Raw genomic sequence first — 16,372 nt, 5'->3', positions numbered from 1 at the left:
TGTTATCACTTATCGCTCCTTATAACTTATTTAGTTTGTACTTATTTTATTTCAATATGCTGCTAAACTGCACGCTGCGTATTTTTGTATATTGTATAAACCTACGTTTAACCACAATGTCTGTTGCACTCTGTCACATCTAGTTAATTGTTTGATTTATTTTACGTTAGCTTAGCTTTATTTTGATTTATTTTATGTTAGCTTAATGTCACTCTGATCCTTTCCCACCTTTGTATTGAAGCTGTTGCACAATAATTTCCCTTGTGATAAATAAAGCTTCTTGAATCTTGAATCCACCACACCTCATTTCTGTCATATACAGTCATACCTATGTTATCTTATACATTTCCTCTACATCTAACTTATCTGATTTCACTTTCCGTAAATTTTATTATACCTGTTTTCTTACATCTACCTCATATATACTTAACTAAGAGTTTATTGTTTACTGTTGTTTTTTTATACTTTCTGTATTTATTTAGCACAGAGTTTATTGGTTATCCTATACTGTCTTTTATTTTATACTCCCCTTGTGTTTTTGTAAGCTGCTGGAAATTCAATTTCCTTGCTGGAGTTCATCCCAAAAGGATCAATAAAGAGAAGTTCAAGTCTAAGTTTACATTGTACCAGCCAATAGCAGCCGGCATTGCGGGTTGTCTGTTGTTGGGTGCAGCTACTGTAGGCTGGCACTGGGTGAAATTAGGTTTTTGCTAATCCTGCAGCTCTGTTATTCCTCCCAGCAGCCGAGTGACTGGAGACGTGGAAAAATGAGAAGATGCTTTGTGACCCTTTTTTTGCTCTCGGTGTAACGTGTTGACAAAACGATGGCGTTGTGGTTTTGACTGGCACTTGTCATTCCTTATACAAATCAAAGCACAGTGCACAGTGCACTTCATAAAAAAAATATATTCCCACCAGTCTTGAACAGTTATGACTTACTTCATCCATAACTGCCAGGTTTTGGAGCTGCGTCACTCCAGGCCAAGGGCAAACTGCAGCACTTCACTCAGTCTACTAAGGGCATGGGTCATGGCCTCTTCTTCTCTTTGCAGCCAGGAAAATAATTGGGGGTCTCCATCACCCTAGACACCCTCAAAACCCCCCTGGCACATGGAGCTAATCGACCCTCTGCCTCCCTATATTACCTGCTGCACCGCTGCCAAGAAAACATCTGCTCCCACAAAAGGATAAGAAGCAAGACAAACAATGGTTTTGTGGAATCACCTGAACACAACACAGTATAGGGCCGAACCTTATATCCCGATAAAGGTCATTTCATATCTCAATAATGATATATATCACGATAGCATGTTTTATGGTAATTCAGTATATAAATAAATAGTCTATATAAAATAACCAAATGGTAAAGATTATTTGTGTATCCTCCTGTGTTAATTTTCACAAATGAAAATCAATGCAAATGCAAATTGACCATTACAAGGACCAGGACAGGGCGACATGGTGATCTGGTGGTTAGCACTGTCGCCTCCCAGCAAGAGGGTTCCTGGTTTGAACCCCAGCTGGGGCCCTTCTGTGTGGTGTTTGCATGTTCACCCCGTATTGGCGTGGGATCTCCGGTTTCCTCCCACAGTCCAAAGACATGCTTGTGTTCGGTTCATTGATGACTCTAAAAAAAATTGCCCGTAGGTGTGAATGGTTGTCTGTCTCTGTTTGACTCTATGTGCCCTGTGATAGACTGGCGTCCTGTCCACGGTGTACCCCGCCTCAGCTGGGATCAGCTCCCGCGAACCCAACAGGGACAAGCGGTTGAAGATGAACGAATGAATAAAGGACCAGAACGTGAAGTGTCATCCAAATGACGTAAATATTGCTGCACATAGCGTCACGATAGAAACCATATACATCGTCATATTGCCCAGCCCTAACTTATTATTAAATCTATAAAATGTTATAATCCGTCAGTTGTTGTAGATCTTTGACGTTATGTTTTAGCTGTCATCGTAAAGGCCATGTGTGGTACTGTAGTGAGGTCTGTGGAAATGTTATTTAACTACAAATTCTGGGTACATCAGCAGGTATTGTGCTGACTTGTAAATTAAATATCATAAAAACACTAATCTATAATAGCACAATACAATAACACTAATCTCTTTTGCCCACTATGCCAGGTGTAAGAGTGTACGTTGGGTTTCAATCCAAACCACCACTACAGCAGCTGATTCCAGTCATTACTTTCTTCCTCTCTTGTTCAAGGTCAAACAAGTTGATCTAAATGAGCTGGAGCAACATTCGCTGGATAGAAACCCTGCAGCTATGTTCCCAGTGGGTGTCTGGAAGGATGGAGAGAAAAAACATAACAACCGCTGAGATGTAGGAACTGATAAAAACTGAATTTGTGACAGCGGATAAGTGGGGCGATCAAACACGGCAATAACTCCAATACAATGTTTATAACAGAGATGTAAATGATGAAGATGGGAAAAGGAAGAAGAAACAAGTGAAATAAAAACAAAAATGGTTGAACAGCACGTTGTAGCAAAGAATGCGGAAAGGACATCAGAGCTGTTCTGGCACTCAGCTGTAAACAACATCAACAAATCAGACACGCAGGTACGCACATGGCTTCCCAACTCGTCAAGGCCTTTCTTCCCCCTCGGGAATAGAGACAGCATGCAAGAAAATGCAGAATGACAAGAAAACATCCCGCAATGTAGCAACAGTCAAACTCATAAGCCTGTGAATGTCCTCATTTGTCCAGGTCGTCGTTATCCTCAAAGCAATTTCAGTCAAAGTCAAGTCAAGTCACTTTTATCTATATAGCACATATTAATACAACAGGAGTTGACCCAAAGCGCTTTACATTAGAAGAAATCAGGTTTGGGCAGGACAGTAGATAAAAGGAGCCCAAGAAAACACAGGTCTTGACAAAACAATGCATAAAATAAGTAAAAAGAAAACAACATTAAGATCAGCAATCAGCATAGAATACAAACAGGTAAAATAGAATCAAGCAAGAAAATAAAAGAAGTAAAAAAGTAAGAAGAAGGTTAAAAGCACTAGACTAAGTGAAATAAAATATTCATTCATCTTCAACCGCTTATCCCGGGGTCGGGTCACGGGGGGGGTCTGGAGCCGTATGTAAAAATAAATTAAAATAGAAAATAAAAATAATAAATAAAGAGGCAGTGGGGAATAAGGGAGGGTGTTAAGGGTTGTTAAAGGCAAGAGTGAAAAGGTATGTCTTTAAATTAGACTTAAAGCTGGCAAGGGTGGTAGAGGACTTAATATGGAGTGGAAGGGGATTCCACAGGTTTGGCCCGGTCACCCTTTGTTTTGAGACGTGTACGGGGCACAGATAAGAGCTGTTTTGTAGATGACCGGGTCGACCTGGGGGTGGAGTGTGGGGAGAGTATTTCTACAATATAAGGGGGGGCTAAGCCATTAAGAGCTTAGAGTAACATCTTAAAAGGCAACTGTACTTGGTTATTTGTCTAGGAAGACGTTTCACCTCTCATCCAAGAGGCTTAATCAGTTCATGTACGCATCTGACCAGGCTGGGACTGGACCAGGACCAGGCTGGGACTGGACCAGGACCAGGGATTGGTCCAACTAACTGGTGTGGAGATCCAGGTATTTAACATCTCACAAGGGCGATGATGTCACTGAAACCCTCGTGCTCCGAGTGTCAAACTCATGCGCACACACTAAATATGAATATGAATATGAAGGACTTAATGGTTACATTGGATCACAATGGGATCGCAGATTTCTAAGAGCATGCCGATCTGGAATGGAAGTTGTATGGACCACTGACTGTACTGTATGTATTGTAAATGGAAATACAGTCACAAATTTTAACTGAGGCTGTATTTTAAGGTGCATGTGCAGAGAAAAACATTACATAAAAATACTAGAGAACATATATCTCTTTATCAAAATGGATATTTGGTGTTGTCAGTGGTAGTTATGATGCGGATCGCAGGTCTGTTTCTGCACAGTGCTCTGCAGGCGTTCATGCTATTTTGTCCACCCCCTGTATATTGATACACAGCTGCGCACGAGAATCAATTAATTTGCAAAGAAACTGTAATTATATTGACATTTCAAATGCTTAAAGCGTCTGAATGTTGAAGTACGGATTAGGAAGAATCTGTGTGCTCTCAAAGTAAATCCTCCCACGATAAACAAAGGGGGAAAACAACACGAGCTAAAAGTCTAGTTGTAAACAGCAGGACAGGGACGTTGTGAGACAGAAATGTCTATGACTCTGTGGTGGCATCAGCCATTTTCTATGAAGTAGTCTGCTGGAGCAGCAGCATGTCAGCAGCAGACAGGAGGAGACTTGATAAACTTATCAAGAGGGCCGGCTCGATCCTGGGACGCCCTGTGAACTCAGTGCAGGTGGTGGGAGAGAGCAGGTTGCTGGACATGCTGTCATCCCTGCTGGTACAGGAGTCCCGTCCCCTGCAGGTCACTCTCACAGCACTGGGCAGCTCCTTCAGCAACAGACTGATGCACCCTAAGTGTGCGAAGGAAAGGTATGGCAGGTCCTTCCTTCCTGCTGCTGTCAGACTTTACAATCAGCACTGCTCCCAATAGACTATTGACCTCATGCTGTACCCTGCACGGTGCAAAATGCCTGTACTAAGGTCACTTCTGTTTTTGCACTATTTGGTCATATTTACTCATATTTATTTACTCAATACTATATTATTACAAACAAACAAAACAAGAACAACTGCACTTTATCATGTGAAGTCATGTATATATGTCTATTTCTATTTCTTCCCTTTTTAAATTTAACTTTATTGCTTTTTTTGCTTATTTTGTAATATGTTTCTGCTTTGTAATATTCTGTTGCTGCTGGAATTTCCCCGTCTGTGGGACATTAAAGGTTTTCTGATTCTGATTCTCAAGGGCTACACGGTGGTGTAGTGGTTAGCACTGTCGCCTCACAGCAAGACGGTCACAGGCTCGACCTCGGCCCTTCTGTGCGGAGTTTGCATGTTCTCCCCGTGTCTGCGTGGGTTTTCTCCGGGTTCTCCGGTTTCCTTCCACAGTCCGAAGACATGCACGTGTTAGGTTAATTGATGAGTCTAAAATTGCCCGTAGGTGTGAATGGTTGTCTGTCTCTGTACGTCTCTATGTACCCTGTGATAGACTGGCGTCCTGTCCAGGGTGTACCCCGCCTCACGCCCGATGTCAGCTGGGATTGGCTCCAGCACCCCCGCGACCCCGACCCCGGGATGAGCAGTTGAAGATGAATGAATGAATGAATGATTCTGATTCTGAAATGAGGACCGTACGTAGTTCAGTCAGTTTTCCACCAGAGGGCAGAATGATCCCTCCGGTTGAGGATGAAAGCCATCAGAAGGGTTCATGGACTTCTGCTGCTCTGTTGCTCTGCACACTCAGGATGCACTCTCAGCCCGGATCTCTCCTGAATGCTATTACCTTCCCCTCTCATAACCACAGACTCAAAATAAGACACGTGTGCCGTACCCTCGACAACACTATCACGTTGTTCTCTCCAACCTCCTTTTTATCTCTCTCTATTCATTGTTCTCCAGACTTCCTTCAGGTAAACTTTCATCTTCCAGGTCTGCACTAGCCCCTTCTTATTGCTTTATGAAGATAAAAGATCTCCGACCTAATTAGCTGTCTTTATTAAATAACAGTCCACCGGCCCTCATTTAAACTACCAGCCAACCCTCACGCCGACCTCCACCTCCTCCTTTTATGTTTTTAGAGTACAAAGTGATTGCAGATTTAATAAGATGAGGACCTTGCCTTCGTATACTGAACCGTGCAGAGTTTGAAGGTAGAAGCTTGGGCTGTGGGAAGACAACCTACTGGGGATATGAAACAATGGTTAACTGAGACTTTATGTCCACTCTTACAGGTATGTAAGTTTGTAGTTGTATGTTTTTCTCCCCCGCTGTAACACTGAACGCCGGAGGAAGTCTTTTCTTCCGGTGGCCATCAAACTCTATAATTAATCTACCCACGGTCAGGTAAGGAACATTGGAGACACAAAATGTCACTTTATATCACTTTATATTATATATTTGGGCGGCAGTAGCTCAGTCCATAGGTGACTTGGCTGGGAACTGGAGGGTTGCTGGCTCGAGTCCCTTTGTGGACCATGAATGGAGCGTGGACTGGTGGCTGGAGAGGTGCCAGTTCATCTCCTGGGCACTGCTGAGGTGCTGTTGAGCAAGGCACTGAACCCCCAACTGCTCGGGGCGCCGGTCACTGGCAGCCCCCTCGATCTCTCCATTAGTTGCATGTATATAGGTCCTGTCTGTGCATGTGTGTGTATTTGGGGCCTGTGTGTGTGTGTGTGTGTGTGTGTGTGTGTGTAAAATGAAAAAATAGAGTGAAAATTGGATTTCCCAATTGTGGGACGAATAAAGGAATTCTTCTTCTTCTTCTTCTATCATCACTGCATCACTTTATTTAGTTGTACTGTCACTTAGTTCAGTAAGTAATGCTGCTACACTTTTAACACTGTTGTCACTTATCGCTCCTTCTCACTTATTTAGGTTGTACTTATCTTCTTTCAACATGCTGCTAAACTGCACGCTGCGTATGCTTGTATTTTGTATAAACCTACATTTAACCACAATGTCTGTTGCACTCTGTCACACTTATTTTGATTATGTTAGCTTATTGTCACTCTGATCCTTTCCCACCTTTGTATTGAAACTGTTGCACAATAATTTCCTTCAGGATAAATAAAGCTTTTTGAATCTTGAAATCCCTGTCCACTCTGGAACACCCATCAACAGGAAAACTGCTAAATCTCCACCTATGCTAACATAAAATATAGCTAAATCTATTGATTTAATTTCTTTTACATATTTTTCGGTTTGAGTTGCCAGATAACGGAACAAATAGAAACTAGTGATATGTTGCGGAGGCGTGTTTTATATATGAAATTTGCCTTGAATTGCAATTCTTAATCATAACTTGTATTCTGTACAGGTCCTTGTGTACTGACATGGATGGAGGACCAAAGGGAGGGGAAAAAAGATGCTGAGCTTAAGTGTTGTTTTGAGGTCGGGTAGATGCTCTATATGGGGATAATGACGCCATACTGTTTACTGTTGTATGCCATTGTATGTCGTTTTATGTGCTGTGGAAAAGAATTTCCTCTTGTGGAAAATAAATGCTAAAAATCTCAAGATAAATACAATTAAAACACGATGTTCTGTCCTGTACTGTTTCATTTTCTCACCTAGGTGATAATATTTCTGCTGCAGGATGACGCTTCGGCATAAATAAGCCTGTGAATGTTCTCATTTGTCCAGGTCGTCGTTATCCTCAGAGCAATTTCAGTCAAAAGCAACTGGACTTGGTTATTTGCCAAGAGGCTTCATCAGTTCATGTACACCTGTCCAGGCTGGGACTGGACCAAGACCAGGACCAGGCTGGGACTGGACCAAGACCAGGACCAGGCTGGGACTGGTCCAACTAACTGGTGTGAGATCCAGGTATTTGACCTCTCACAAGGCAGATGATGTCACTAAAACCCTGTGTGATCCAAGTGCCAACGACCGTCGTGAGACCGGCAGTCGTTGGTGGGAAGTTGATTTGGACTTGGTTAGTGCTCTATTGAGTCTGAACGACCGTCGTTGGAGTCACAGGAGGCCTTTTGTGAACAGTTGTTCTTTGAGGTTAGATTGTTGGATCTCCTGGGAAGGGATGAAAGGGCAGCATTAAGTGACATCATCGGCCTTGTGAGAGGTTAAATACCTGGATCTCACACCAGCTAGTTGGACCAGTCCCAGCCTGGTCCTGGTCCTGGTCCTGATCCAGTCCCATCCTGGTCAGATGCGTACATGAACTGATGAAGCCTCTTGGATGAGAGGTGAAACGTCTTCCTAGACAAATAACCAAGTCCAGTTGCTTTTTACTGAAATTGCTTTGACGCTTCGGCATAAATAATTCTTTTATATTTCCTCCTGCTTAAGAAACACTTGCTGTCATTACAGAAAAGGTTTCTGCTGCCATAAAAAAGGATACAAGAAGGTAAAATATGCATAAGACAAATGGGGTTATCTGTTTAGTCTTAACTCTGTGTAAAGCTGTCACATACTGTAAGCGTCAAACTAACTTGTTTTTTTCTTAACGGGATTTAAAAGGAGCCTTTGAAAGAAACAGGTACTGTCAGAGACCTGCGAGAGGGGCTGATGCCTTAAAAAACAGCCAGTGTGACCTTTTCCAAAGATTTAAGGCATTTATCGCTCAGTGACTGCCACACAATTTTTTTTGTTCCTGCCAGTTTTATGTTGGAGACCAGCTCGAGTGAACAGGTGCTGCAAAGGTGAGGGATAAGAAATACCGGAGGATATAAAAGAGAGAGGTGTGAAATACATACAACTCTCTTCGTTGGTGTCTTCGGATCACAGAATAAGCAAGTTATGAATTTTGTGAGGATTCTTTTGTCATGTCCTGTACGGCAAAGACGACTCAAACTTTCGCCGAAAGCGATCGATCAGTGAGAACGATCTGACGAAATCCTGCCAGTACCTGAAGCCGGGTCACAGCACATTCATTATCTTTCTAAGCATCTCGACAAGGTTGTGCTTTACACCTTTCCACCAGCTATTTATACCAGGTTCACCTTTAACCCGCTCCTTCGTGCATTCATCTATGACCTTCAGAGAACACAGGAAATGTGGATGAAACACTCCTTTGCTCTCCCCTGAGATGTGTGTGACCTTTCTCACACGTTCCAGAGCCTCTATTTATCCAGGGAAGGGTTCTCTCAGCATGCTGCACGCTGTTTTTTTCAGCTCCACGTTTATACAAAATTCACACCCGAGGGATACCCAGCGCGGTGGAGCCAAAGTCTTCCACTGTCGTCCGCAGGGAACCATGGCCAGCAGAAAAAATATACACTTAAACATTTAGACAAATACTGGGCGACACAGTGGGGTGGTGGTTTGCACTGTCGCCTCACATCAAGAGGGCTCCTGGTTCGAATCCTGAATGGGGCCCTTCTGTGTGGAGTTTGCATGTTCTCCCCGTGTCTGCGTGGGTTTTCTCCGGGTTCTTCGGTTTCCTCCCACAGTCCAAAGACGTGCAGGTGTTCGGTTCATTGATGACTCTAAATTGCCCGTAGGTGTGAATGGTTGTCTGTCTCTGTTTGTCTCTATGTGCCCTGCGATAGACTGGCGTCTACCCCAGGGTGTACCCCGCCTCACGCCCGATGTCAGATCGGCTCCAGCCCCCCGAGGCCCCGACAGGGACAAGCAGTTGAAGATGAATGAATGAATGGTAATGTATTTTTCATTTAGTTGTTCTGTGGTATAGTTTTCACAAAAAAGTTTCCAGACGGTAAAGGGTAATAGCAGAAACTTGTGTGGTAGACATCAGGTTTCTAAGAATCCGCCTTTTTGCAATGACATTAAATTACCATTCAAGGAGGAACCGGTCATAGTGGAGGAGGTGGCGGCACCATATTACACTAACAGTAGCCTCCGTAGACCTTACAAGAATGTAACATGCATTTTGAGTGAGAGGTATGACTCTTGTGTGTTGTTTACTGGAAAAACATCACGGCTGTGCTGTTTCCCACCACAGCCTACACAACTTCACATCACATCTCTGAGATTTGTTAACATGTATTCTGGGAAATGGCTAAATGGAACAGAAGTATACACTTAGCCGGTTCAGGAAAAAGGGGGCAGTTCATCCAAACATAGCTCATGGGAAACACCTAAGATCACAGATGGATGATATTGAACGTCAGAAGATCAGTGAAGGTATACTTTTTTAGTCGTGTTAGCTGCGTGGCTCTAGGGATAGCGATGTCGGTCGGTTGGTCCCCCGTGGCTGGAATGTGTCCGTGCCTGTGTGACATCATCATATCAAGTAGTTTATTCAACAATTCAACAACAAGGTAATTCAAAGTGTTTTACATGAAACCTTAAAAGCACTGGGTAAAAAAACACACAAAAGGTCATTTAAAACATATAAAAGATGGTTACAGTTACAGAAGTTACAGTGAAAAAAACCCCACATAAAACATATAAAATTATTTAAAACACATAAAAGGGAACGAGTCCTGACCCCAAGTGAAGGAGTTCAAGTACCTCGGGATCATGTTCACGAGTGAGGGGTCGATGGAGCGAGAGTTTGGCCGGAGAATCGGAGCAGCGGGGGCGGTGCTGCAGTCGCTCTACCGCACCGTTGTGACGTAAAGAGAGCTGAGGAAGACAAAGCTCTCGATCTACCGGTCAATCTTAGTTCCTACCCTCACCTATGGTCCTGAAAGCTGGGTCAGGACCCAAAGAACAAGGTCGCAGGTACAAGCGTATGAAATGTGTTTTCTCAGGAGGGGGGCTGGAGTCTCCCTTAGAGAGAGGGGGAGAAGTTCAGCCATCTGTGAGGAACTCGGAGTAGAGCCGCTGCTCCTTTGCGTTGAAAGGAGCCAGTTGAGGTGGTTCAGGATCATCTAGTAAGGATGAACCCTGGGCGCCTCCCTAGGGAGGTGTTCCAGGCACGTCCAGCTGGGAGGAGGCGTCAGGGAAGACCTCAGGATCCCCCAGTTAGAGCTGGTTAATGTGGCCCGGAAAAGGGAAGTTTGGGGTCCCCTGCTAAAGCTGCTGCCCCCGTGACCCGACCCCGGATAAGCGGTTGAAGATGAGATGAGATGAGACACATAAAAGGTCATTTAAACATATGCACGTGGTTACAGTTACAGAAGTTACAGTGGCGTTTACTGAAAAGCAGCTGCAAACAGCAGAGTCTTCAGTCTTGATTTAAAAGAAAGTTTAGGCATTCAAGCAGTCAACTCTCCCCTTGCACCCCTTTTATGTACATTTGAGGCCACCACCACTTGCATCTTCTCCTCTATGCTAGAAATGTCTGATGTATTATGTTAGATATCCATTTTTTTCAGTACAGGGTCAGGCATGAGAATAGGAACAGGCCGTAATCACAAACTTAAAAACAATTGACTGCGTGCGACCCTTTAATCCTTCCCTCGTGTCCCCAGAGGGTTTATAAAAAACTCTCCCATTCCCAGGCTGTCTGCCGAGGTCCTGATAAACTGTGGTACATGTAACCCTTTTCACGTGTGAATCAATAATGCATTGTGATATCTTCTTTTTTAATCTTGCCAGTCAATTACATTGTACCTGACAGGCTAATCTAAAAGGAACGCATTACTGTCTGAGCGGCCCGTGGCAAAGGGTATCACTCCCTGTATATAAAGGGTGTTTCTGGCTGCTTGTATGAATTAGAGTGCAGAAAGCGAAATGACTTCAGATCAAATTTCAGACCCTACGAGAGATGCGAGCGAAATAATTCACTGTTCATGTGAAAATCAATACGTGTCCATGTTTGCGAAAACCCCCAGTCAGTTTCGGTTTCATCACAAGATGCTGATTTGTTTGGCAGACTTTTCCATAAACTTCTCTAAGTGGAACAATTGATCACTTGTCAGCCACATGTCAGAGTCAAGAACAACCTATTGAGACTGACAGAGCGAGAGTTCACTTCCAGCATGGAGTGCAGGAGAATTACTCCCTACTACTATACTCCATGCAGTGCGGATGAACAGGTGGGGATGTGTGTTTCTCTTTAGAAATATAGATTTACCACCTGCTTTTTTTTAGGGGAAAACTTTTTTTGAAACGTTTTTTTTTTCCTCACGAAAGAAACAAAACCTTTTTTGTTTGTGTTTTTTCTCTTCGCCGAGAATCTCGCCGTCTTGGGAACGCGGGATTAAAAATATTAACACTTCCTATTCAAACTGTTCCCTCCAGTTCAAAACAAAAATCAATACGCGCTCCATTATGTAAAAATGTTCAAAGGAACCCGGTTCCCAAGGGTGGGGCGGCTCTCTGTGAGTATGTGGTGTTTAGACTTACGGATATATCCCCCTCTGATACAACCAAAGACTGCCTTTTTATTGAAAGTTCACTCAAAGCCTGTATTTGTTGCTCCAGATTGTTCTCTGTATGCAAAAATGTGTGGGATAAAGCATTTTTATAGTTTTATTTTAAGTATTCATGATGCATATGTTTGCCTGTGAGTGTCAAAGAATGACTCCTGGGTGTAATTGGTCCCTGCACACAAATGTTTTCGTACACAGGGAATGTCACTTTCCATACGGGTGCTCGGAGGCTGAAGTGGCCCGGTCCCTTGATGCTGGCAACCGAACATATGGAGAAGTATCTTATTAACAGCCCACAGTGGGGCTGATCTCACAAACACAGAATCCATCGGATAAAGCTCACCAGGTAAAACTTTGAGATCGAGTGCAGAGCGACAATATATTCATGGGAACTTTTGTGAAGTGAACAAAACGAAGATTTGTCTTCCGTCTTGCTGTGCCTCTAAAATGGCTACCCCCTGCTGGCATTAAAAACAGAGCATTAATATGAATACTTATTGTGCAATATATCTTCTTTTATCCCTCAAACTGTGTAAAAAAAAAAAATAAGACCATGGGGGCACAGAATGGCACTCTCAAACCATTACTGTGGACCTCTGCTGCAATTTTACACCATGCCAATTACCATGGCCAGCCCCATCATTCGTGCCATCCAAACAGTAATGGGCAGCCTAACACGAGAGAGCGAAAGCTTCCGTAAATAATTTCTTGCACTGGAAATGGAGACCACAGAGCAGGAAAGTGGACTTGCTGCTAATTAAAAAAAAGCCACTGCTCGGGCTGATCCTCTCCCTCATTAAAGCCTGCGGTCCTTTCTCCAGGCCGGCAGAAACAGAAACAGAAACGCTATGTTCCTGGACCGAGCGAGCATCAAGAGGGGTACGAGTCAGAGGTTAGGACTAAGAAAAACTGTGGCGGCTTTGTGGAGGAGGACATGCGAGCCCAAATTAAGTTAATTTGAGGTTCTGCAGTAGACCTGTCAAGTCCTCACGGCGTCAGGACTCCAGCAGACGTGTGGCTAATAGGCAGGACAGCTCTGCGGAACAAACACTGTGAGCTGCAGTTAGTGTCATACTCTATCTGTGCCTCAGCCCTCTTTCACTGACACTGAACCTGCCCGACATTTCTGGGAAGGAAATGATCATTAATGTGTATTTACTGTAGGTGCGTCTGGTTGGATGTAAGAGTGTCTGTAAATGCTTTGATTGACAAATTGTGGCAGTTGTCGATTGAGCGTTATGTTCGTGACCATACTTCCTCATTAGGCAAATAAATTGATTTGTCAAGTTTTAGGTTTGACAACCGCTACAGCATAATGGATGATGTGTAAGAGGGTGATATCGACATGGCTCCCTTTGATTTCTATTCAAATGAGCCATACATAAGAAATTGGATTGCGTGTCATCGTCCAAAAGATTTTATATGTTAATGTTCCAACGCGTGGATTAGAGGGGATTCTTCATTTTGCGGGCAACATGTGAGAAAGATTCATCAACAATGGAGCGCAAGATGAAATTATTATTGACTCCCCAGCCTGTTGTCATTCCCGGGGCGTCAAACAGCAAAAAAACAGCATCAGTCTTTCAACTGTAAAACCGTCCGCGGTGAAATTCAGAGGTGCAGCAAGTGCTCCAGGATTAGGAAAGTTAACTCTGCGTAAACGAGGAAGGTTGGGGTGGTGGATGGATCAAACAAACGCGGGACTTTTATCCAGGAGAATGCCTTTTGTCCCATAGCTCACAATAATTACGTTACAAACACATTTATTTATTTTTTTTTCCTTCAGTCTTCAGTCTTTCCTTGCAACGTGAGCTCAAACTACTAATGACGAGATCAAAGCTCATTGCACTGTACGGAAATCACGATACATGATTCATTCATTCATTCATTCATTCATCTTCAACCGCTTATCCCGGGGTGACCGGGCGTGAGGCGGGGTCCACCCTGGACAGGACACCAGTCTATCACAGGGCACATAGAGACGAACAGACGACATTCACACCTACGGGCAATTTAGAGTCATCAATGAACCTAACACATGCATGTCTTTGGATTGTGGGAGGAAACCGGAGAATACAATTTTATTTACAGTGCCAATCCTAACAAAACGCATCTCAAGACACTTTACAGAGTAGGTATAGACCGCACTCTATGACTTATTTATGATTTACAGAGACCCAACAATTCCCCCGTCGAGCACACAGTGGCAACGGAAACCTTCCCTTTAACAGGCAGAAATGGACCCAGCTCTGCGGACATCTGTCGTCACCGGTTGGGGAGGAAGAAAAGGAGAGAGATGAAGACGGTATGGATCATAAATATGGCCTTTAAGTATAAATGTGGCAGAAGTTTAATGTTGATATATAATTGGGCACCTTTGTTTCATAATATAAACATGATGCATCCTCAGGAACTCCAGCTGTGAATCTTTAGTCACTTTATATGTTCTCCCTCTAATGGTTTCTACATATAAGTGTTATTGAACTAGTCCCGGAATTTCCTGGAAGAGCCTCAAAGAGCGCTCGAGTTCCTCGGAGCCCACTCGGGGACACAGTATTTACTGCAATTATCCCATAACCGGAACTTCAAAGGTTGGTTTCGCCATAACCGTAACTGATGTTGTGTGTTGCAGTGGAAGAGCGTCCATCTGAACAAGAGGAATCTTTTATCACCTTGTCTTTTTATGCTCGTTAAAACTTCTTTTACCATCGTTATCTAGACATATGGAGTACACCACACTTCATACTGTTAGATAAGGTTACGTTGCAAGCCTGGATTTGGATTCATTTGCACTATAACAAATGCCATTGTGATTTTTAATGAGGCTGGTACTTCGGGAACAGAACCCATAAGTTCTGGTTTCACTGCGGCTCTCTGGAGGTTGGTGTTGATGCAGTGAACTCGCAAAGTGGAACGACTAAAGACAAAAGAAAACCTAACAGCACTTTCCAACTAATATGTCCTTGAACGTGAGTGTCACGAGTCACAGTGATGATTTAAATAAGTCATCCGGTCGCTTTTTTCATCACAGCGAGAAGGTTACAGGTTTGCATCCCGGCTGGGGCCCTTCTGTGTGGAGTTTGCATGTTCTCCCCGTGTCTGCGTGGGTTTTCTCCGGGTTCTCCGGTTTCCTCCCACAGTCCAAAGACGTGCAGGTGTTCGGTTCATTGATGACTCTAAATCGCCCGTAGGTGTGAATGGTTGTCTGTCTCTGTTCGTCTCTATGTGCCCTGCGATAGACTGGCGTCCTGTCCAGGGTGTACCCCGCCTCACGCCCGATGTCAGCTGGGATCGGCTCCAGCACCCCACGACCCCGTTGAAGCGGTTGAAGATGAAGCGCTTGATAATTGTATTCCATTCAGTTGCGGGCTATTTCCCATTTTCAGAGCACACATAATGCAAATCAAGTGTTGGCAAACGCTTCTGTGACTTTCACTTCCATCCTCTCTGTGTTGAGTCCTCGCGGAGAGAAAGACAGAGACCCAAGTGGCTTTGACATGGGTGCAATTAAGATGTGGAGCTATGATAAGAAATCTCTCAGAAAGTTTACAAACCGAGGCAACATGAAACAGTAATGTTTAATTTATGTCTATGCCTTTCAACATTTAATGATGTCCTCAGATGTTCTTTAGGGAGAAAAACACACATATTTCCATGCAAATGAGAAAACAAACACAAACAAATATGCTAGTCTCTCTGCGATCAGCACATATCACACAGAACCAGACGCTCAGATAATTCCACCGTCTGAACAAATGAGCTCTCTTCTTTGTTCATCGCTTTTCTGTTTAGTTTGTCGCCTTGTTTGTTTATGCAAAGAGTATTATTCCGTTCCAGCAGCTATCCCGCCCCTATTGTCAGGCAGCGGTCAGGTCGCTGCTCGAAAACAACAATCCACCTGCTGCGGAGGAAAGACGCGCTTTAATTCAAATAAAATTAGACTAATGTTCGATTAATCTTCTACGACAACAAGGGAAATTAAAAGTCTCTTCAGCATGAAAGGGAGTGATAGAGCAGATTAGTCTAACTGGTGTAATGACACACCGTCTGTTGCAGGGGAATCAGTGTAGTGAAATCACGTTGGCGATTAGCCAGGTGATGTCTGAAAAACAGGCGCTGATTTGTTGTTGCATGCGTTGATTGGAATATTGCAGGTGACATGGCAGACCTGCGCAATTCTGTGTGTATTATGTCTGTATCTGTGTATTATCTGTGTGTTTTTGGGTCGGGTCGAAATCTTGGCGCTCCACGGTAAATGTCTCCTGATTAATGCACTCAAACAAATCAATATTTTTCTGCAGCACGGCTGTCATAATTCCTCACCTGCAGAGCGAGCGGCTAATGAATGACTTTTTCTGTGTTTTCTATTGTTAGCCCGGGCCAGAAGCCTTTCAAATCTGTACCCATGGACTTGACAGAACTTTGAGAGTCAACATAATGGATTCCAGAGGGATCGCGAGGAACAAAGCGTTGAATGTTGCGCATCATCACTGGCGAGGC

Source organism: Echiichthys vipera (genome assembly GCF_963691815.1).
Source record: "Echiichthys vipera genome assembly, chromosome: 7".
Classification (NCBI taxonomy): Eukaryota; Metazoa; Chordata; class Actinopteri; order Perciformes; family Trachinidae; genus Echiichthys; species Echiichthys vipera.
Note: the sequence above shows the minus strand (reverse complement) of the source record.